We start from the raw sequence: 23,551 nt of genomic DNA, 5'->3' as shown, positions 1-23,551 counted from the left end.
TTGGCTCAATGGGTCAAAATTGTCTGTACCGATTGAAAAATTTTTCTAAATATTTTCTTGGCATTCTAATGCCATAGGAACCTCAATGACCCTTCTCTGGAGTCCCAAAAATTATTTTATGAATTTTTCCCCGGGTCTAGGGCTCCTCGTTATAGAACCGCAACTTCCTCTCAGTTACCCATCGCTTGGGCACCTACTGCTTAACTTGGTTGTGTTTTATTTCTAAAATTTTTATTAAAATTTTCTTATTAATATTTGAGTTAATTATGGTTCTGACTTTAGTTTAAATATTTTTCGGACGTTCTAGCTGTCCGGATGACCGATCACATCAAAACAAGAGAATGTACGGAGTTGCTACCGAGAGGGTGTTACAATTTTCTTCAGCTTTCTTTTGAAAGTCCTTTTATATTCAGTCGCACTAAAATCTCAAAGTAGATCATCCAGGGCAATAGTTATTTCCCGGGTTTCCTTCTTCTATTCATTCGTAAACTCTATTTATCTCTTCTCAGTTTTCATTTCCTTTGAGAATAGACATTCAGGTTGTTAGTAGTATGCCCTAGAGCATATCATTTAGTATGTATCCTGTACATCTTTTATTAATAAAAGGCGTTTTCACTTTTCCGTTTACATAATATATTTATGTGTAATAGAAAAGGTCCATTGATATTGTGTTAGAAATTCTATTCTTAAGTTGTTAAGAATATGAGTGACAGTATTTCTAGTAAAAAGTATCATAAATCGGTTCACAATAGAGGATACTTCATAATAATGACATGACTTATCCAGAAAGATTGTATTCATGTTTGTTCCCAAGTTATTTATATGAGATATAAATAAGATGGAATGGTGAGTCTCATGCCATATAACAAACATGATAGGCACTTATACATGATGAGTAGGCCGAACCAGTGACACTTATGACAAGCACATGGAGTTTACTCTTGTCAATGTATTATATCAGTGCATATAATCTTTAGACCTGAGATAGCACAGTTATCTTGTATATAGGTGGTTTGAGTTTGATACTGCTTTCATACTTGTACTGTGTATGGGTATATGGATATGTATTGGCTCCTACTAGTTATATATAGAGGTAGGTGTTGATCAAGATGGAATCTGTTCCTCTAAGTAAATAGGGATAAAATCCTATGTTCATTTAATTATTCTTGATGTTTCAAGTTCTTGGCAAGGACAGATAAATTTAATTAGAAAAGAGTTTCTGATGAGAAAAATCTTTTAATCAAGAACTGAAATTAAAAGAGAACATAATATTCATAGCAAATAGGGTTTGACATAAACCATGACTCCAACTTGAATTGGGATTTTATAATAGAGAGATTCTAGTGCATGGTAACATATGATTATAGGTTCATTTAAGGTAAACCTTATTACTAATTGGGTGGTTATGGCATGCTATGCTAGGTGTTAACCATGGTCTATGAGGTGCATAAAATGATTTAGAGAAATCATTTACGGTAAGAAAGAGTTCTGATGATATTAAGAGTTGATATCATGTCTCGTTGCCAGTTAGTGATGAGCCTAGTAAGTCACACACATACACAAGTAATTACCAAATTAAATATGATTTAATTAATTAATTAAAGAGTTTAATTGATTAATTAAATAGGTTTGGTTTGCAATTAGATTGCAAAGTTCCTAACATGACTTGAAACCAAATTTAGGTTATTGAATGTATAGTATAAGTTAAATTTATATTTAAAGTGTTTAAATATGAATTTAATTAAAGAAAAATTAATTAATAGAGATTAATTAATTAATTTATATTTGATATAAATTTATTAGAAGAAGAAAAATAATTATTTTGGGTTGAGAACTCAAAATTAAGACACAGGGGCATTTTGATCATTTCACAGGGTGACATGTGGCACCATACATAAGCTTACCAAATGTCTTTTAATTATGTAAGATGATTAAAATTAAGATTAAATATAGGTTTGACACTTGGCAAAATGTGATTGGGTCAATTAAACCTAGAGCCAATTAGAATGTGACATGTGGCAAGGCTTTTAAGTGGTGACCTAGCTATATAAGTGTTGTTATGAAAAAGAAAAATAACAATCAGCTGCTGCCTCCTTTGTACCGCCACCCTTGAGGCTCCCATTCTCTCTTCTTCTTCATCTCTCATCAATTCCAAGAGATTAGCAAACAATCTCTTGAATTAAAAATACTAGAAATTATTTCTAGTGTCCTGTTTACATTTTTAATCTCTTAAAATGCATAACTTGATTTTCTAATTAATAGAAAAAGCTTTAGAAGCTGTTTAAGGGCTGCCATAGGTGATCTTGGTATGGACAAGCTAGAGGGACAACATCTGGTGTCCTAAAGACGCATCCCAAAGGTATAAATACGCTGTAGTGCATCAAGAGGTTAGTGTATTTGTTCTTGATTTAATCTAGGGTTCTAAAATTCATCTGATTAACTCTAAAATCTTAAATGGCAAATACAGATCCAAAAAAACATATTATAAGAGTTTTAATATGTTGTTTATTATTGAAATCAAATAGATAAAAATAAATCTTGCATGATGCATGTGACCCTAGGTGAAAATTTTTGAATTCAATGATATAAACTTGTGTTTTTCATGCTTCCGCTCATTCAATTGGTATCAGAGCCACTATATTTGCCATTTAGATTATTGATTATATGATTTAATTGTGTGGAATAATCATGAGATGATAGATCCATTGCTGGTTGGATAAAGAAGTGTGGCGGCATGCTTGATCTCATCATCAATGGTGCGCCATCTTTGGGCTTTATGGGTGGCACAAGGTTTGGTTTTAAATTCTGCAATTGTTGTATGATCTAAGGCCTATCATATGTCTAATTAAATTGTTTAATTAGAGTTTTAATCACACAATTAAATTTTGATTCAAATCACAATTTTAAAAATTGTTTGAATGTGATTAAAATATGAATTTTAAAAGTTATTTGAATGTGATTCAAATCTGAATTTTTAAAGTTGTTTGAATCATATTCAAATCTGAATTTTTAAAGTTGTTTGAATAATATTTAAATCTGAATTTTTAAAAATTGTTTGAATGTGATTCAAATCTAATTTTTTAAAAATTGTTTGAATGTGATTCAAATATGATTTTTTAAGGTTGTTTGTAACGCCCCTATTTGCATAGCTTGGTATATTTCACTATTCCGGTGACCGGTGTCGGTCCGAACAATTAAGGGGATTAGAACCATACTTAAGACAACTAGATAAATCCTGAACACAAATAATTAGTAATTGCCAATTAGTTAAGTATAAATAAGAAAAACAGAACATAAGAAATTAAACGAGCCGAGAGTCACAGCAATGGGTGACCTTCTCGGGAAGGGTTGCGAAGTCAATTTAAACTCAAATTTTGAATCGTAAAATGTGACGCTGCGGTCCTTAGGACCATTACGAACACAGTGGACAAGAGAAAATCACAAAAAAGAATTATTAAGTCAATCAAATAATTAGGTCAGGGAGTCGAAAGAAATATTAAATTATTTGCAAACTGGGTTGAATCGGTGATGGACAATTTGGTCAATTAACCCCGAGAGCTAACTCCTGACCTAACTGTCAAATAAAATTGGATAAAAGAAAAATTAGAAATTGAGAATTAAATTAAAGAATTAATGGAAAAATAAATAAATAAATAAATAATGAAAAAGTGAAAAGAGATGACATCATGCATGACATCATGCATGATGCCATAAATATTATAATTAAAATTTTATTTAATTTAATTTGTGGTCTTCCTAATACACATAAAAGAAAAGAAAAAAAAAATAAAATTCATTCTTCTTCTTCAAAGTTAAAAAAGGTCCATCTCTCCCTACCTCTCTCTTTCTCCATTGTTCCACCATTAACATACTTTTAAAGCTTGAAAAACTTAGTTTTGCCCCATAAGTTTAACCCTAAACCTTAAGAAACCTTGCTATCTCAACTTGAAAAGAAGTTTGAGCAAGAAAGAAAGAAGAAAGGAAGGAGTTGAAGAGAAAAAAAATTCTGCGATTCAAGGTTAGTGAGTTCACTTTAAGTTTTTAGTTTAATTTATGTATTTATAGCATGAAGAACCTAGAAATATGCTTAAAATGAAATGAAAACATCTTTGGAGGACTAAATGAAAATTCTAGCAGCTAGGGTTTGTGATGGAAATGCATGTGTTTTGATTGAATTAAATATGTTAGGAAGCTTAATTGAATTGATGAATGATGTTAGTATGCTTTGAATCAAGTAAATGTAACAAAAATGTGAATTAGGGTTTGGACTTAGGGTTTTGGAAGCCAAAAATTGGAAAAATGGTCAAATGGTGTGTTTGACCTTGTTTAAGGTGAGAAATGGTCGTTTGTGATCAATTGAGATGTGTTGGAAGTGTTGGAAGTGAGAGTGAATTCGGATTGAAAATGGCCATGCTGCAGGCAGCAAGACAAAGTCCCTTTGAGGGACCAAAACTGAAAATTTAGAAGTCCAATTGGTATGAGACCAATTGAGAATGGAAATAGACACAAAATGACACAATTTTCATTTGGGAATTACGCCCAAAAAGTGACCAAAACCTAGTGAACAAATTGACCAAATCCAGATTTTTGCAGTTTGACCTGTACAAAAATGACCACTGTTTGTTCATTTGGCCATAAATTGGGCTAGGCAGGTCTAAATGACCTGAAATTTTACCAGTGGACAGTTGAGATATAGACCTAAAACTTTCATGAATAATACCAATCCAAATTATGCCCTTAACTAAGTCATTTGGCCACCCAAAGTTGGTGACCTAAAACTGCCAGAACCAGTTTGGTGCCCAAAAATCTGGGTTAAGTCCAATCCGGCAGCCATGATTCAAATGGCTATAACTTGAGTTATAAAATTCCAATTGGAGTGATTCAAAAAGGAGAATAAATTTAAGACAATAGGGAACATTTTATATGAAGAAAATTTTGCCAAATTCTAATAGTAAATTGACCAATGGAATAGTACAACATAAGACACCAAAATTGAAAAATTACAATTTTGCCTAAAAGACCTAAGTTTTGAGAAAACAACCAAAACCAACAAATTTAGTGACCAAAATGTGGTATGTGGGTGAAGTTGAAATTCCCATACCTATTAAGTCTTAGAAAATCAATAAATTGACTTGAATAGTGTAGTGAATAGTAACCCCAAAACACAAATTTTAAAGAACGTCAAGTTTAGTATATATAAGCTAGATAAAAGTGAATTTGAATTTATTTTTGGATTTATGCTAAATTATGGTACTGAAATATTATGAAACTGTGTGTTTCAGCTGAAAAAGGCTCGGAAAGTCTAAGAGACTGAGTTAAGGCCTAGAGGGGACTCACGTCAGGTTTGTGCACAATAAACTCTATTTCAGCATTTTATCCTTGAAAAATTGATTTAGTACGCATTATGAGTTTAAGAACTTTTGTGTTGCTACTTTGTGTTGAGATTGTAACTTTGGAAATTGATTTGATTTTTGTATGCAATATTTGAATAAAATGTTTGAAGTGGATTTTTGATTCACACTTAGCATGACAGTGCCTTATTATTCCTCCTCCATTTATAGGGTTGAGATCGATTATTTTCCTCCCTTTCTGGTTTACCAGTTGAGATTATAGATCGGATGAGTACTCATTAGCTAACTAGCCACTTCCCTCATTTATTTTGATTGGTGAGGTTGTAGATTGCCTTGTCGTGGTGTACAACGCGGCATTGATCGAAAATTTTGTGTCATAGCTTAAGTTGTGTATGAATTGGCAACACTGTGTTTATTAAATTATTTGACCCAAAATTTTTCTATAATGAGCTTTGATAATTTGTGAAATGTAATTGTGCAGTATTTAAATTGTGTTTTGTCAATGAATGATTTATGTAATGTATTTCAAATTCTTTATTGTGCACCACTGAGTATTTTTATACTCAGCGATAGCTTATTTTGCTGTCGCATATAAGAGCAAGGAGAAATCAGCAGAGTGAGCTGCTACTGATATTGAGGACTTCACTAATCCTTTTTGTACGAGTATTTATTTATACCCTTGTAATTAATTGATGTAAATATTGTAATGTTTTATGTATCAATGTAAAGTTGAGCAGTTATATAATAAATTGTAATAATATTATTTTTTGTATTTAATATCTGTAAATTAAACTTGTGAATGTAAATTAGCTTTATTGAATGAAATGATGAAATATTTTGAGATGACAAACTTGGATTAAATTGTGGAATTATTTTGAAGTGGAATTGACTTGAGTTATGTTGAATTAAGATTATTTGGAGGTTGGGAGTTGTGGAAAAATTTATTGGAAGTATTTTTGCAAGTTTTTGAAGAACTATTTTCTCTAAATATAGATGGCACTTTGTCGAAATTTTTATAAAATTTGCGAAAGAATAAAATGGACAAAAATTTTTACTAATTTTGAGACTTCAATTAAATGTTTTTAATTCCTACCAAAACGCTCACCACTTCCAAAATATAAGAAAATGGTTTTAAAATCCCTTGTAGTGTACTTAATGAATTATCGGTAGGTGAAGTTCGGTAGTTCATTAGGCATTCTACGAGATCATGTTATGCCTTACAGAGGGGTAAGGTGTGACATGTTTTAGTGATATCAGAGCATAGTTTTACAATAAATTTTGACTATGTATGTGAATATTTCTTTGATAAGTACAACTGCTCAATAGTCTTTAATTGACACATATGACATATTTACATCATGAATATGCACTAACGAAGGTCAACCTCCTTGTGTTTGGTCTCAGGAAGTAGAAATTTTTTTGGAAATGGAATGGAAGAGGGATATCATTCTGTAGAACAATCTGTTGAGGTTGAGGTTCATGGGGAAGCCCCAGCACTCCAGCACATGAGTGGGTCAGCCACTCCAGCTCCTACTCTAGCACCGCAGTTTCTTGCTCAGTTTGCACAGCAGATGGCTACGTTTTTCCAACAAATGGTGGGAAATATGCCACTCCAAGCTCAGATGCAAGCACCTGTAGCACAACCATGGTCCTCGGCTCGACAATATGAAAAATTGATGAAATTTGGGGCCACCGAGTTTAAGGGCACTGTGGATCCACTGGAGGCAGAACAGTGGTTAGAGCGAATGGAATGGGTTTTCAGGAAGCTGCAGTGTGCAAAAGAGTTGAAGTTCGAGTATTCTGTTTCTTTATTGCAAGGGGATGCATATGAATGGTGGAAGACCATCCCCCACAGCCTGGTAGAACCTCCAGTCCTTACTTGGTTAGACTTTTTAAGGGAGTTTCGACAGAAGTGGGTCTCCGATGCATATGTGGATATGAAGTTATAAGAATTCCTGAGTTTAAAACAAGGGGACAGAACCACAGTAGAATATGAGAGAGACTTCTCTTGACTGAGCCACTACGTTGGAAGCTTAGTCTCCACCCCCAGAGCATATCATTTAATATGTATCTTGTACATCTTTTATTAATAAAAGGCATTTTCACTTTTCTGTTTACATAATATATTTATGTGTAATAGACAAGGTCCATTGATATTTTGTTAGAAATTCTATTCTTAAGTTGTTAAGAATATGAGTGACAATATTTCTAGTACAAAGTATCATAAATGGGTTCACAATCGAGGATACTTCATGATAAGGACATGACTTATCCAGAAAGATTGTATTCATGTTTGTTCCCAAGTTATTTATATGAGATATAAATAAGATGGAATGGTGAGTCTCATGCCATATAACAAATATGATAGGCACTTATACATGATAAGTAGGCCGAACCAGTGACACTTATCACAAGCACATGGAGTTTACTCTTGTCAATGTATTATCATAAATCATATCAGTGCATATAATCTTTAGACCTGAGATAGCACAGTTATCTTGTATATAGGTGGTTTGAGTTTGATACTGTAACACCCTCCCGGTAACCACTCCGTACATTCTCATTCGGTGATCGGTCGGTCGACAGCTAGAACGTCCGAAAAATATTTAAATTAAAGTCGGGAATCAAAATTAACTCAAATATTAATAAGAAAAATTTAGTAAAAATTTTAGAAATAAAATACAATCGAAATAAACGAGTGCCCAAGCGATGGGTCACCGGAGGGAAGTTTCTGCTTCGCAACGAGGAGCCCTAGACCGGGAAAAATTATAAAATAATTTTGGGACTCCAGAGAAGGGTCATTGAGGTTCCTATGGCATTAGAATGCCAAGAAAATACCTAGAAAAATTTTTCTATCTAGACAGACAATTTTGGCCCGTTAAGTCAAGCGGAGGGCATTTTGGTCATTTCGCCTTCCGAGGTGATTTTTGGCCGACTTGCCCAGTTGAGTAAATAATTAATATGACATAAAATATAAAGAAATATTACTAGAAATGAAATTTAAAATGAGTAGTGAAGGAAAGGAAAGAAAATGAAGAAAAAGATCAATTATGGCATCATGGTGATGTCATTAAGGAGTTGGACCAATCACAATTAAGCCATTGTTTGACTAACTATTAAAAGAGACTAAATAAGACCAAAATAACAAAATTTCAGCAGCCATCTTCCTCACCCAAAAACGTTACATTCTCTCCCAAAACCCTATTCTTCCATGGGAGCTTAATGGAAGCTTGAGACAACCCACCAAATCACCATAAAACCTTTAGTCATCTTCACAAAAATTTGCCCTAGCACCTTGCTAAAGCTTTTGGCAGCCAAGAAGAAGAAAGAAAGTGAAGCTTTCTCAAGCTTGGATTGGCATACAACAAGGTTAGTGCACTATATACCTAAAACTCCTTAATTTCATGAATGAGCACTTGAATTTAGTAAGAAAATGTCATTTAAATGAACAAAATTCATGTGTGTGTGTACATGAATTTTTGGCTGCCCTAGTGGAGAAATAGTAAGGAGTGTTTTTGATGAGCTTGAAGTGAACTAGAATTAAGTTGAAAGTTTATAAACATAAGAATAATAATTTGGTATGCTAACTAAGGCATTATGTAGGAAACATAATGTGAAGCTAGGGTTTTGGAGAGTGAAATTTGGTTTTGGCTTATGAAGTGGTAAGTGAACATTATAAGGGTCAATTAGTGACCATTTTAGGTATGTTGACCATAATTAGAACTTAAAAATAGAATGGCAAAGTGAAAGTAAAATTCTGCCCTATGGACAGCAGCATAGGGACTGAAATATCAGTCCCTTTGCACTGCCATAACTTGGGCAGTGGTAGTCCAATTGAAGTTTGGCCAATTGGACATGAAACTAGGCTTATAATGGCACATTTTTGCTGAAGAAACCATGCCCAAAAGACCAAAGCAAAAGGGTCAAAACCCAGCTCCAATCCGGATTCCCTGCACTGAATTCTGCAGAATTTGACCAAATGAACAGTAACTATTCATTTGGCCATAACTCACTGTAGATTTGGTCAATTGGTCTGAAATTTTTACAGCAATAAGTTAAGACATAGACAAACAACTTTCATGAAGGAACCTACCCCAAATTATGGCCAGAACCCAACCAACCAAGTGACTCAAGTTACTGTTCCTGCACTGTATATATGGTAAATTTCTGCATAATGCAATCCGGACAGCTTGGGTTTTGAGCCATATCTGAGCTACAAAACTCCAAATGGAGTGATTCAAAAAAGGAAATTCAACTAGACAAAATAAGGAACAACTTTCATGTTTTACATTTCTTCAAATTCCAACAGTAACAGTGTCCAATGGAACAGTGAAGTAAGGGCACCAAAACTGAAATTTTCTGCTAGTGTGGGTTGCACTTTGAAATTGCAAAAACACTTAATGCCAACAAGTTTTAAACACCAAATGTGGTATGTTGGGAGTGCCAAAGTTGATGTACACATTTTTATGCTAAAAGTCAACATTTTTGGTTGACCAATGATGAATAGTGATACCAAAAAAGTTGAAATTCACAAATTGAAGAATTTAAAAGTTTCAAATGCCCTAGTATACCTAACAAGATTGGTTTGGATAGTTTGGCATGCCAATAGGGTTCCGTTAGCAGTACTGCACATGGCAAAAATGCCATTCTGTGATTTCATGGCTTTTAGCCATTCTGGCTTTGTATTGAGACTTGGCCTTGTGCCTGATATTATTCTGACTTGTTAGCCGCTCATGCACACCGGGAGATACATATGTGACCGATGGTGTGACGGCCCGAGGTACTAGGTACCCAGTGCCAGTTTACCCGTTATCCAGTCCAGTCGTCTAGTGTAGGTTACTTGGGGCAACCAAATGAATAAAAGTGAATAAAGCTAATGATTTAATGAATATACCAAGACCAAACAAAGAAAGCATACACATTGTATACACATTTATTTTCTTGCTATTTTCTTCTATTATATTATTGCACCACTAAGCATTATTGCTTAGCGCGTTGCTTTTGCCACGCGTAGGTACTGGAGATCCCGATCGTGAGCCCAGAGACCCAGCATCGGGTGAGTCTATCCGATTGCTCAGTGTCCGTGTCACCTCACTACCTGCAGTGCATCGGTAGGGCACTAGGTGTCATTTTGTCATTTTGATATTTTGTAGCAGATTTGTATTTTCTCATATGTATTTGAACTCATGTAATATATTTTGATGTATATGTAAATTATGAAAATTGTATTTGTTAATGGAAAAGTAGATGTTTACTTGTGATTTACATGTGAACATCACATGTGAATGATGAATGAAAATGGAAATTGAAATGTGGAAATCATGATATTGAATTTGGTGTTGATAATGAATGTTTGAGAAATATTGTTGAGATTTTGGGATATTGGAGTTTGAGATGATGAAATAAAAGTATTGGAAGTGTTTTTAACAGTTCAAGAACGCAGTTTTCTCCATTTTTAGCAGATCTACGGATTTTCTTAAAATTTTTCGGAACCTTAAATGCATGATACTTTTGATAAATGGTTTAAATAATTTGTATTTCATAAATTATGTGCAAAAGCATTTTCTAAATTAATTGAGAAATATTAGAGTGTGCCGGTACACCAGGTGGCATTACTTACTCGGGTATACTGTACACGGGTAAGGGGTGTCACATTTAGTGGTATCAGAGCACGGTTTAGGCGTTTCTGGGCCTAGATTGAGTCCATACCATGCATTGCATTTGTAAGAGTCGAGGTGACACTAACGCAGATATGATTGTCTTTTTTAAATAGGATATGGACACTTCATCGCAAAGGGCGCCGAGGAGGAAGTGGAGAGTCATGCTCCACTGCGGCAGTGAGGCCTGGGGCATGAGAGAATCTGCTCCACCACCAGGCGAGAGCTCGGCCTCCACAGGCCATGTTTCAACAAATGGCCGACTTCTTTAGACAGATGGCTGGGGCAATGCCAGCACCACCACCACCACAACCATCTCCACAACATAAATCACACATGGAAAGGTTAATAAAATTTGGTGCAGTGCAAATCTATGGTAAGAGAGAAGATGAATCTATTGCGGTAGAGAATTGGTTGAGCAGGCAGGCAGAGTACTAAAACAACTTCACTGCACTCGAGCAAAACACGAAGTCGCCATTTCTTTCTTTGCAAGATGATGCCTATGAGTGGTGGGACACGGTGTCCAGTGAAGTACAGCTAGAATCTGTAACTTGGGATTTCTGTCTCTCTGAATTCAAGAAGAAGTATGTGGGTACTGTTTATTTGGAAGAGAGAAGAAGAGAATTTAGTAACCTGAGGCAGAGACAATGGTCTGTGGCTGAGTATGATAAGGATTTTGTTCGATTAAGCCGTTATGGAAGGGAGATAGTCCCTAATGAAGCTGAAAGATGTAAGAGATTTGAAGAGGGACTAAATGACAACATCAAGATCCAGCTCACCGCCTTGGGAATCACCGAATTTACCAAGTTAGTGGAAGTCGCCATAAAGGTTGAAAAAGTGAGAATTAGTGAGTGGACTAGAAGAGAGACAGCAGAAGAGGGGACCGGTCTCGAGTTCAGCTCTGCATCGTGGAAGAAGTTCAAGGGTCCTCCCGCACAAAGTTCACCACAGTGGTCGTGGTCACCTCAGGGGCCTGTGCCACGCTTTACCCCTAGGAGAGGTCACCCACACCATCGGTGGGCAGCTCTCGAGGATGGGGTTCAGGGACCAGCCTGCATCTTCTGCATGTCCACAATCACAAAGATGGCATAAGGGGAGTGTTGGAGAGTGACTGGTGCTTGCTTTAGATGTGGGTCAACAGAGCATCGCTTGAAAACCGTCCACGCAGAACTACTATAGCTACTCCAACACAAGCGCATGCACCGCTCCCGCACTACGCAGAGGTAGAAAACTGCAAGTCCGAGGTGTAGGACCATCACAGAGGCTCGCATCTCGAGCCAGAGAGGCTCGACAGGACCACCTGCAAGAGCCTATGCTATTAGAGCTCAGAGGAGCAAGATGCCCTGATGTCATCGTGGGTACGTTCTCCTCTACACTACACTGTGCATGCATTGGTGGATCCAGGATCCACTCACTCATACATCCGCATCAATCTACCCGTAGAAAGGGGGATCTTGGTAGGGAGAGTGACCAAGACATTCGGTCACTAATCCATTGGGTCACGATGTGGTAGTGAACAAAGTATACAAGGGTTGCCCGTTGAGGATTCAGGTATGAATTCTGGCGACCTAATTGAGTTGCCCTTCCATGAGTTTGACGTGATATTGGGAATGGATTGGTTGTCACGTCATCGTGCAATAGTTGATTGCAAATTGAAGAGAATTTCTAAAAACTTCAGAGGGTAATGAGATCACGGTTGTGGGGGAAAGGATGATTTTACGTCCAATGTCATCTCACCACGATTGCAAGAAGAATAATGAGAAAAGGTCGTGAAGCCTACCTAGCACATGTGGTGGATACTAGGCGTGCTAAGCCAAACCCGAGTGACATACCCACGGTGAGAGACTTCCTGCAGGTATTTCTGAAGAGTTGCACGGTTTGCCACCGAAGGGAAGTCGAATTTGCCATTGAGACACTGCCGGCACAAAGACCCATTTCCATTGCTCCTTATAGGATGGCACCCATCGAGTTGAGGGAGTTGAAAACTCGGTTGCAAGAGTTGCTTGATAAGGGGTTCATACGCCCATGTGTCACCGTGGGAGCTCGATCTTGTTTGTGAAAAAGAAGGATGGGACTTTGAGACTATGCATCGATTCAAAGCGATTAAACAAAGTGACTGAAGAACAAATATCCGTTGCCTAGAATTGATGATCTGTTTGATCGGTTGAAGGAAGCGAGTATTTTCCAAGATTGATCTCGGATCGGTATCATCGATTGAGGGTGAAGGATGCAGATGTGCCAAAGGCGCATTCAGGACCCGATATGGGCATTATGAGTTTCTAGTGATGCCCTTTGGCCTAACAAATGCACCGGCATTCATGGACCTTATGAACCGTATCTTCCATCCACACTTAGATCGGTTCGTAGTGGTCTTTATTGATGATATTTTGGTGTATTCCAAGACCAGGAAGAACATGATGAGCATTTGAGGATTGTTCTGCAAACCACGAAAGAAAAGAAGTCGTATGCTAAGTTGTCCAAGTGTGACTTTTGGTGAATGAAATTGCATTCCTTGGACACATAGTGTCGGTGATGGGATTAGGTGGATCCCAAGAAAATAGAAGCGATGATAGAATAGAAGCCTCCCGAAACACAACCGAGGTCGAAGCTTCTTGGGGCTAATGGGTATTACAGAAGATTTGTGAAGGGATTTTCCCTAATAGCTGCTCCAATGACCAAGTTGTTACACAAGAATGTCAGATTTGACTGGAATGACAAGTGCCAGACCAGTTTGAGAAGTTAAAGGCTCTGTTGACAGAGGCACCAGTGTTAACACAGCCGATGTCGAGGAAGGATTTTGTGGTTTACTGGTGATGCCTCTCATAATGGGTTAGGGTGTGTGTTGATGCAAGAGGGGAAAGTGATCGCCTATGCTTCCGCATACTAAGGCCACATGAACAGAACTACCCTACCCATGATCTAGAGCTTGCAGCAATTATCTTCGCACTGAAGATATGGAGGCATTATTTGTATGGTGAAAAGTGCTACGTTTACACAGACCACAAGAGCCTAAAATATTTGCCAACCCAGAAGGAGCTCAACCTTAGACAGAGGCGATGGATTGAGTTCCTGAAGGATTATGACTGTGTAATTGACTACCATCCTGGGAAGGCAAATGTAGTTGCTGATGCTTTGAGCAGAAAATCCATGTGACCTTGAGATCATTGAATGCCCATCTATCTTTGATTCGAGATGGAGCTATTTTGGCTGAGTTGCAAGTGAGGCCAAACCTGCTACAGCAGATACTAGATGGGCAAAAGACAGATGAAAAGTTACTGGCTATTATGAGCAAGATCTCAGAGGGAAAAGCAACTGACTATGGGGTGAAAGCAGATGGGTGTCTGTACTACAAAGGAAGACTGTGTGTACCAGATGATGGGGAATTGAAAGCTAGTATTCTAAAAGAGGCACACACTAGTGTATATGCTATGCACCCAGGAAGTACAAAGATGTATCACGACCAAGCTTGATGATTGGTGGCCTGGTATGAAGAGAGATATCGGTGACTATGTGACTAAATGCTTGACATGTCAGCAAGTCAAGGCAGAACATCAAGTTCCATCAGGATTGCTACAGCCTATACGCATACCTGAATGGAAATGGGATCGGGTCACCATGGATTTTGTAAGTGGTTTGCCTCTCACCCAGAAGAAACACGATGCAGCATGGGTGATAGTTGATAGATTGACCAAGTCAGCACACTTTACGCGATTAGGTGACTACTCACTTTGGAGAAGTTAGCAGAATTGTATATCAGTGAGATAGTTAGACTGCATGGAATTCCACTTTCCATCATATCAGATCGAGACCCAAGGTTTACATCGAGATTTTGGAAAAAGTTGCATGAATCCTTGGGTACACAACTCCATTTCAGCACAGCTTTCCATCCTCAGACGGATGGGCAATCAGAAAGAGTAATCCAGGTCCTTGAAGATATGCTGAGGAGTTGTGTTATAGAGTTTGAGGGAAGTTGGGATAGATACCTCCCACCGCAGTCGCATACAACAATAGCTACAGTGCTAGCATCCAAATGGCCCCATATGAAGCACTATATGGAAGAAAATGTAGAACTCCAGTGTGCTGGACTGAATTGGGTGAAGATAAACTGGTAGGGCCAGACCTGGTGAAACAGACTGAAGAGAAGGTAAAGATAATCACAGCTAACTTGAAGGTTGCCTCGCATGCATGTAAATCTTATGCCGACCTGAAGAGAAAAGAAATAGAATATGTGGTTGGCGACAAAGTGTTCCTCAAGGTGTCACCGTGGAAGAAAGTGTTGAGGTTTGGAAGGAAGGGTAAGTTGAGCCCTAGGTTCATTGGCCCATATGAAGTCATTGAACGTGTGGGTCCAGTGGCCTATAGGCTAGCTTTACCACCAGAGCTGGACAAGATCCACAATGTGTTCCACGTGTCCATGCTCAGGAGATACCGCTCAGATCCTTCACATGTCATCTCCAGAGAAGAAATTGAAATACAGCCGGATTTGACATATGAAGAAGAACCTCTACGGATCTGTCTCTGTAAGTAAAAGAATTGAGGAACAAGCAGATTCCACTGGTGAAAGTGCTTTGGAGGCACCACAACACCGAGGAGGCAACTTGGGAAAGTGAAGAAACGATGAGGCAACAGTTCCCTCAACTGTTTGCATCAGGTAAATTTCGAGGACGAAATTTAAATTAGAGAAGAAGAGTTGTAACACCCTCCGGTAACCACTCGTACATTCTCTTGTTAGGTGACGGTGTCGGTCGGACAGCTAGAACGTCGGAAAAATATTTAAATTAAAGTCGGGAATCAAAATTAACTCAAATATTAATAAGAAAAATTTAGTAAAAATTTTAGAAATAAAATACAATCGAAGTCAACGAGCCGTGCCCAGCGATGGGTCACCGGAGGGAAGTTTCGGTTCTATAACGAGGAGCCCTAGACCAGGGAAAATTATAATATTATTTTTGGGAATGCAGATATGGGTCATTGTGGTTGCTATGGCATTAGAATGCCAAGATAATACCTAGAAAAATTTTTCTATCAGTGCAGACAATTTTGGCCCGTTAAGTCAAGCGGAGGGCATTTTGGTCATTTCGCCTTCCGAGGTGATTTTTGGCCGACTTGCCCAGTTGAGTAAATAATTAATATGACATAAAATATAAAGAAATATTACTAGAAATGAAATTTAAAATGAGTAGTGAAGGACAGTAAAGAAAATGAATTAAAGATCAATTATGGCATCATGGTGATGTCATTAAGGAGTTGGACCAATCACACTTAAGCCATTGTTTGACTAACTATTAAAAGAGACTAAATAAGACCAAAATAACAAAATTTCAGCAGCCATCTTCCTCACCCAAAAACGTTACATTCTCTCCCAAAACCCTATTCTTCCATGGGAGCTTAATGGAAGCTTGAGACAACCCACCAAATCACCATAAAACCTTTAGTCATCTTCACAAAAATTTGCCCTAGCACCTTGCTAAAGCTTTTGGCAGCCAAGAAGAAGAAAGAAAGTGAAGCTTTCTCAAGCTTGGATTGGCATACAACAAGGTTAGTGCACTATATACCTAAAACTCCTTAATTTCATGAATGAGCACTTGAATTTAGTAAGAAAATGTCATTTAAATGAACAAAATTCATGTGTGTGTGTACATGAATTTTTGGCTGCCCTAGTGGAGAAATAGTAAGGAGTGTTTTTGATGAGCTTGAAGTGAACTAGAATTAAGTTGAAAGTTTATAAACATAAGAATAATAATTTGGTATGTTAACTAAGGCATTATGTAGGAAACATAATGTGAAGCTAGGGTTTTGGAGAGTGAAATTTGGTTTTGGCTTATGAAGTGGTAAGTGAACATTATAAGGGTCAATTAGTGACCATTTTAGGTATGTTGACCATAATTAGAACTTAAAAATAGAATGGCAAAGTGAAAGTAAAATTCTGCCCTATGGACAGCAGCATAGGGACTGAAATATCAGTCCCTTTGCACTGCCATAACTTGGGCAGTGGTAGTCCAATTGAAGTTTGGCCAATTGGACATGAAACTAGGCTTATAATGGCACATTTTTGCTGAAGAACCCAAGCCCCAAAGACCAAAGCAAAGGGTCAAAACCCAGCTCCAATCCGGATTCCCTGCACTGAATTCTGCAGAATTTGACCAAATGAACAGTAACTGTTCATTTGGCCATAACTCACTGTAGATTTGGTCAATTGGTCTGAAATTTTTACAGCAATAAGTTAAGACATAGACAAACAACTTTCATGAAGGAACCTACCCCAAATTATGGCCAGAACCCAACCAACCAAGTGACTCAAGTTACTGTTCCTGCACTGTAGATATGGTAAATTTCTGCAGAATGCAATCCGGACAGCTTGGGTTTTGAGCCATATCTGAGCTACAAAACTCCAAATGGAGTGATTCAAAAAAGGAAATTCAACTAGACAAAATAAGGAACAACTTTCATGTTTTACATTTCTTCAAATTCCAACAGTAACAGTGTCCAATGGAACAGTGAAGTAAGGGCACCAAAACTGAAATTTTCTGCTAGTGTGGGTTGCACTTTGAAATTGCAAAAACACTTAATGCCAACAAGTTTTAAACACCAAATGTGGTATGTTGGGAGTGCCAAAGTTGATGTACACATTTTTATGCTAAAAGTCAACATTTTTGGTTGACCAATGATGAATAGTGACACCAAAAAAAGTTGAAATTCACAAATTGAAGAATTTAAAAGTTTCAAATGCCCTAGTATACCTAACAAGATTGGTTTGGATAGTTTGGCATGCCAATAGGGTTCCGTTAGCAGTACTGCACATGGCAAAAATGCCATTCTATGATTTCATGGCTTTTAGCCATTCTGACTTTGTATTGAGACTTGGCCTTGTGCCTGATATTATTTACAGCTTGTTAGCTGTTCTGTTGCACACCGGGAGATACATATGTGACCGATGGTGTGACGGCCCGAGGTACTAGGTACCCAGTGCCAGTTTACCCGTTATCCAGTCCAGTCGTCTAGTGTAGGTTACTTGGGGCAACCAAATGAATAAAAGTGAATAAAGCTAATGATTTAATGAATATACCAAGACCAAACAAAGAAAGCATACACATTGTATACACATTTATTTTCTTGCTATTTTCTTCTATTATATTATTGCACCACTAAGCATTATTGCTTAGCGTTGCTTTACCACGCGTAGGTACCGGAGATCCCGATCGTGAGCCAGAGACCACAGATCGGGTGAGTCTATCCGACGCTTCGATGTCCGTGTCACCTCACTACCTGCAGTGCATCGGTAGGGCACTAGGTGTCATTTTGTCATTTTGATATTTTGTAGCAGATTTGTATTTTCTCATATGTATTTGAACTCATGTAATATATTTTGATGTATATGTAAATTATGAAAATTGTATTTGTTAATGGAAAAGTAGATGTTTACTTGTGATTTACATGCGAACATCACATGTGAATGATGAATGAAAATGGAAATTGAAATGTGGAAATCATGATATTGAATTTGGTGTTGATAATGAATGTTTGAGAAATATTGTTGAGATTTTGGGATATTGGAGTTTGAGATGATGAAATAAAAGTATTGGAAGTGTTTTTAACAGGTTCCGAAGAACGGTTTTCTCCATTTTTAGCCGGTACTCCGCCGGATTTTCTTAAAATTTTTCGGAACCTTAAATGCATGATACTTTTGATAAATGGTTTAAATAATTTGTATTTCATAAATTATGTGCAAAAGCATTTTCTAAATTAATTGAGAAATATTAGAGTGTGCCGGTACACCAGGTGGCATTACTTACTCGGGTATACTGTACACGGGTAAGGGGTGTCACAGATACTGCTTTCATACTTGGACTGTGTATGAGTATATGGGCATGTGTTGGCTCCTACTAGTTATATATGTGGTAGGTGTTGATCAAGATGGAATCTATTCCTCTAAGTAAATAGGGATAAAATCCTATGTTCATTTAATTGTTCTTGATGTTTCAAGTTTCTGGCCAGGACAGATAAATTTAATCAGAAAAGAGTTTCTGATGAGAAAAATCTTTTAATCAAGAACTAGAATTAAAAGAGAAAATAATATTCATAGCAAATAGGGTTTGACATAAACCATGACTCCAGCTTGAATTGGGATTTTGTAACAGAGAGATTCTAGTGCATGGTAACATATGATTATAGGTTCATTTAAGGTAAACCTTATTAATAATTGGGTGGCCATGGCATGCTATGCTAGGTGTTAACCATGGTCTATAAGGTGCGTAAAATGATTTAGAAAAATCATTTATGGTAAAAAAAAGTTCTGATGATATTAAGAGTTGATATCTTGTCTCGTTGCCAGTTAGTGATGAGCCTAATAAGTCACACACATACACAAGTAATCACCAAATTAAATATGATTTAATTAATTAATTAAAGAGTTTAATTGATTAATTACATAGGTTTGGTTTACAATTAGATTGCAAAGTCCCTAGCTTGACTTGAAACCAAATCTAGGTTATTGGATGTATAGTATAAGTTAAATTTATATTTAAAGTGTTTAAATATGAATTTAATTAATGAAAAATTAATTAATAGAGATTAATTAATTAATTTATATTTGATATAAATTAATTAGAAGAAGAGAAATAATTATTTTGGGTTGAGAACTCATAATTAAGACATAGGGGCATTTTGGTCATTTCACAGGGTAACATGTGGCACCATGAGATGGTGACACATGGCACTACACATAAGCTTGTCAAATGTCTTTTAATCATGTAAGATGATTAAAATTAAGATTAAATATAGGTTTGACACTTGGCATAATGTGATTGGGTCAATTAAACCTAGAGCCAATCAGAATGTGACATGTGGCAAGGCTTTTAAGTGGTGACTTAGCTATATAAGTGTTGTTATGAAAAAGAAAAATAACAATCAGCTGCTGCCTCCTTTGTACCGCCACCCTTGAGGCTCCCATTCTCTCTTCTTCTTCATCTCTCATCAATTCCAAGAGATTAGCAAACAATCTCTTGAATTAAAAATACTAGAAATTGTTTCTAGTGTCCTGTTTACATCTTTAATCTCTTAAAAGGAAAAACTTGATTTTCTAATTAATAGAAAAAGCTTTAGAAGCTGTTTAAGGGCTGCCATAGGTGATCTTGGTGTGGACAAGCTAGAGGAACAATATCTGGTGTCCTAAAGACACATCTCAAAAGTACAAATACGCTATAATACATCAAGAGGTTAGTGTATTTGTTCTTGATTTAATCTAGGGTTCTAAAATTAATCTGACTAATTCTAAAATCTTAAATGACAAATACAAATCCAAAAAACATATTAAAAGAGTTTTAATATGCTGTTTATCATTGAAATCAAATAGATAAAAATAAATCTTGCATAATGCATGTCACCCTAGGTGAAAATTTTTAAATTCAATGATATAAACTTGTGTTTTTCATGCTTCCGCTCCTTCACAGGTTGTGGACAACTTGTAGATAATCTAAAAGATATAAGTAGAAGTATCTTAACATGAGAGCTCCGGGCTTGAATTAATAAAAAGTGACAAAAGATAGGCGTAGCAAAAAGGTCGAATAGATCAGAAATGAGAATAGGTTAAATAAACAAGTTATGAGATCGGGCCTTAGAACGAAACTAAGCGAAAATACAATAGATCGGGAATTAAGATGAGATCGGATCCCGAACTAGGGACAAAAGAGATCGCATATTGCTAATTGAAGAGTCCTAATAAAATGATCAGGCAGAAGATTGGCAAAGAGTTCGGTCTTTAATCCACTATCTAGTTATAAGGTCCCATAGGCTAGGAAAAGCTTTACTCGGGCTTCCTGTGTCTTCAGTACTCTATTCCCATAAAAGGGGAGGTCCAGAAAGACCCCTTACCTGAATCCTTAGTTCCAAGTTCTTACAAAATTCCATTCTAATGAACATGCTTTAGGAGATCAGGGGAGAGTTCTTACCCGATTCTCGTCCAAAATTTTAATAAAATGTGGAGATCGAAGGAGAGTTCTTATCCAAAATCCTTCACTTCAAACTTTAAACAGAATACTTAAGGAGATCGGAGGAGAGTTCTTACCCGATTCTCGTCCAAAATTTTAATAAAATGTGGAGATCAGAGGAGAGTTCTTATTCGAGATCTTTCACTTAAAACTTTAAACAGAATACTTTAAGAGATCGGGGGAGAGTTCTTACCCAATTCTCGTCTAAAATTTTAATAAAATGTGGAGATCGGAGGAGAGTTCTTATTCGAGATCTTTCACTTAAAACTTTAAACAGAATACTTTAAGAGATCGAGGGAGAGATCTTACCCGATTCTCGTCTAAAATCTTAAAAATATGTGGAGATCAGAGAAGAGTTCTTATCCGAGATCCTTCACTTAAAACTTTAAACAGAATGCTTTAAGAGATTGGGAGAGAGTTTTTATTCGATTCTCGTCCAAAATCTTAAAAATATGTGGAGATCGGAGGAGAGTTCTTATCCGAGATCCTTCACTTAAGCTTTAAGCAGAATACTTTGGGAGATCGGGGGAGAGTTCTTACCCGATTCTCAGCCAAAATCTTAAAAAATGTGGAAATCGAAGGAGAGTTCTTATCCGAGATCCTTCACTTAAACTTTAAACAGAACACTTTAAGAGATCGGAGAGTTCTTATCCGAGATCCTTCACTTAAACTTTAAACAGAACACTTTAAGAGATCGGGGGAGAGTTCTTACCCAATTCTCTGCCAAAATTTTAATAAAATATGTGGAGTTCGGAGGAGAGTTCTTATCCGAAATCTCCCACTTAAATTAATACATCAAGAGATCGGGAGAGAGTCCTTACCCGAATTCTCTTAACTAAAATCCAAATTAAAATATCATAACTTCAATGCACAAAGTGAACCCTAAACAAAAATCTGCTATCCGACACCTACTCACTAAGGGTCATCTCATGCACTCATATTCTTAGGCAGTCATGAATAGTGAAATATCAAATATTCCTTCTATCCATACGAAGGATTAACATCATCACTCCAACCCCCCAATTACCAATTTTAATTTATGAAGAGCACGATGTTAAATCTGCTTACCCTTGTTGAGGGACGAGGTGGGGTGACTAACACCATCCTCACCCGTATACAGACCCCGAACCTAGAATCTCTGTTTTCGAAGTAGTTTCTCTTTTAATTTACTTTTACAAATGGTTTTCTTTAATTTCTCTCAAAATTAAAGTGGTGACTCCTCACTTTACCCACTTCGGTGAGAGGTCGTCCAGGCGACCACAAAAACCCTTGCGATAGCTTGGCGACTCCACTGAGGATTTTATTTTTTTTAACCCTGGTTTAAAGGTCCAAAAATAGATTTAATTTTATACTAATATAAATTAAAACCGTAATTAGGGGGATTTAACTTACAAAATTTGAAAATCTTGATATATTGATTTTGATTATTCTTTTTAACCATTTTTGTTTATTTTGAATGTCTTATTTGCCATAGCAACTTTCATCTAAAAAACAAACTCCCCCATAAAGGAAAGAGGTAAATATGTCCCTTCATACACTGATTACTTACACAATATCCTCACACACTTCAGCCCTATACCCGGGCTTTCTTACCCTCTTAGGAAATAGGAGGGAGTCATGTAGTGGTACCCGTGGGTTTTACCCCGTTAGTATCCGTGAAGGCTTCTACTCATATTAGAACTTGTTCCATTTGCTGTGATACCGTGGAATTCTCCTGATAGTATCATGGTGGTGGAATGGGGCTCTAATGTTTATAGTAGGGATGATCTGGGAACCTGTGGCTTTTAGAAAATTAAACCTTGAGCTCAACAATCACATTAGCTGAAAGCCATAGCAAACTACCTCATAAGATAGAACTATCCATTTAAATAGTACTTACCCGGTACTAGGGTTCTCCCTATTTTAGGACAAAAGGGACATATTTGCTTTCACCTTACTCTGTTTGTATTTTTAAATTTTTTAGGGTAATTTTGAATCATACTGTTAGGATGATCTAAACATCTTCCTACTTTTATAGATCTATAGATATTGCCATGCCAACAGTATAATTCAAAATTACCTAAATTTATTCTGCTAACAAATTTTCTCCGTAGGCGTTATCAGTTGGGGTCTGTAAAAGGATAAACGGAAATTTTAATATGGCATCCTCGAGTCAGTCAACGGAAAGAGTTCCTAAATGGGAACAGAATGCTAGACAATGGTCCAAACCACTTCATAGTTCAGAGTCCCCACAGATTGATGGCACCAGGGCAGACACTGGCCTATTACCTCCATTAGATCCAAGCAAGGTTGAAGTTAGAATGACCGGTCTCGAGGATCTATCCAGTAGTTGGAAATCACTTCCCGATCACGTCAAGGCAAAGTTTGAGGAAAAGTATGGAAGGATTGCAACCTTGATACGGGTCAGAATACAAGTTTCAGTGTTAAAGGCCATGCTATCAACTTGGAATCCCAAGTACGGGGTGTTCTCCTTCAACGATGTTGATACGACTCCCACTATGAAAGAATATCAGGCGCTGCTAGAAATCCCTTATGTGGCACAGAATCAGATCTACTT

This window comes from Hevea brasiliensis, chromosome 10 (assembly GCF_030052815.1).
Source record: "Hevea brasiliensis isolate MT/VB/25A 57/8 chromosome 10, ASM3005281v1, whole genome shotgun sequence".
Classification (NCBI taxonomy): Eukaryota; Viridiplantae; Streptophyta; class Magnoliopsida; order Malpighiales; family Euphorbiaceae; genus Hevea; species Hevea brasiliensis.
Note: the sequence above shows the minus strand (reverse complement) of the source record.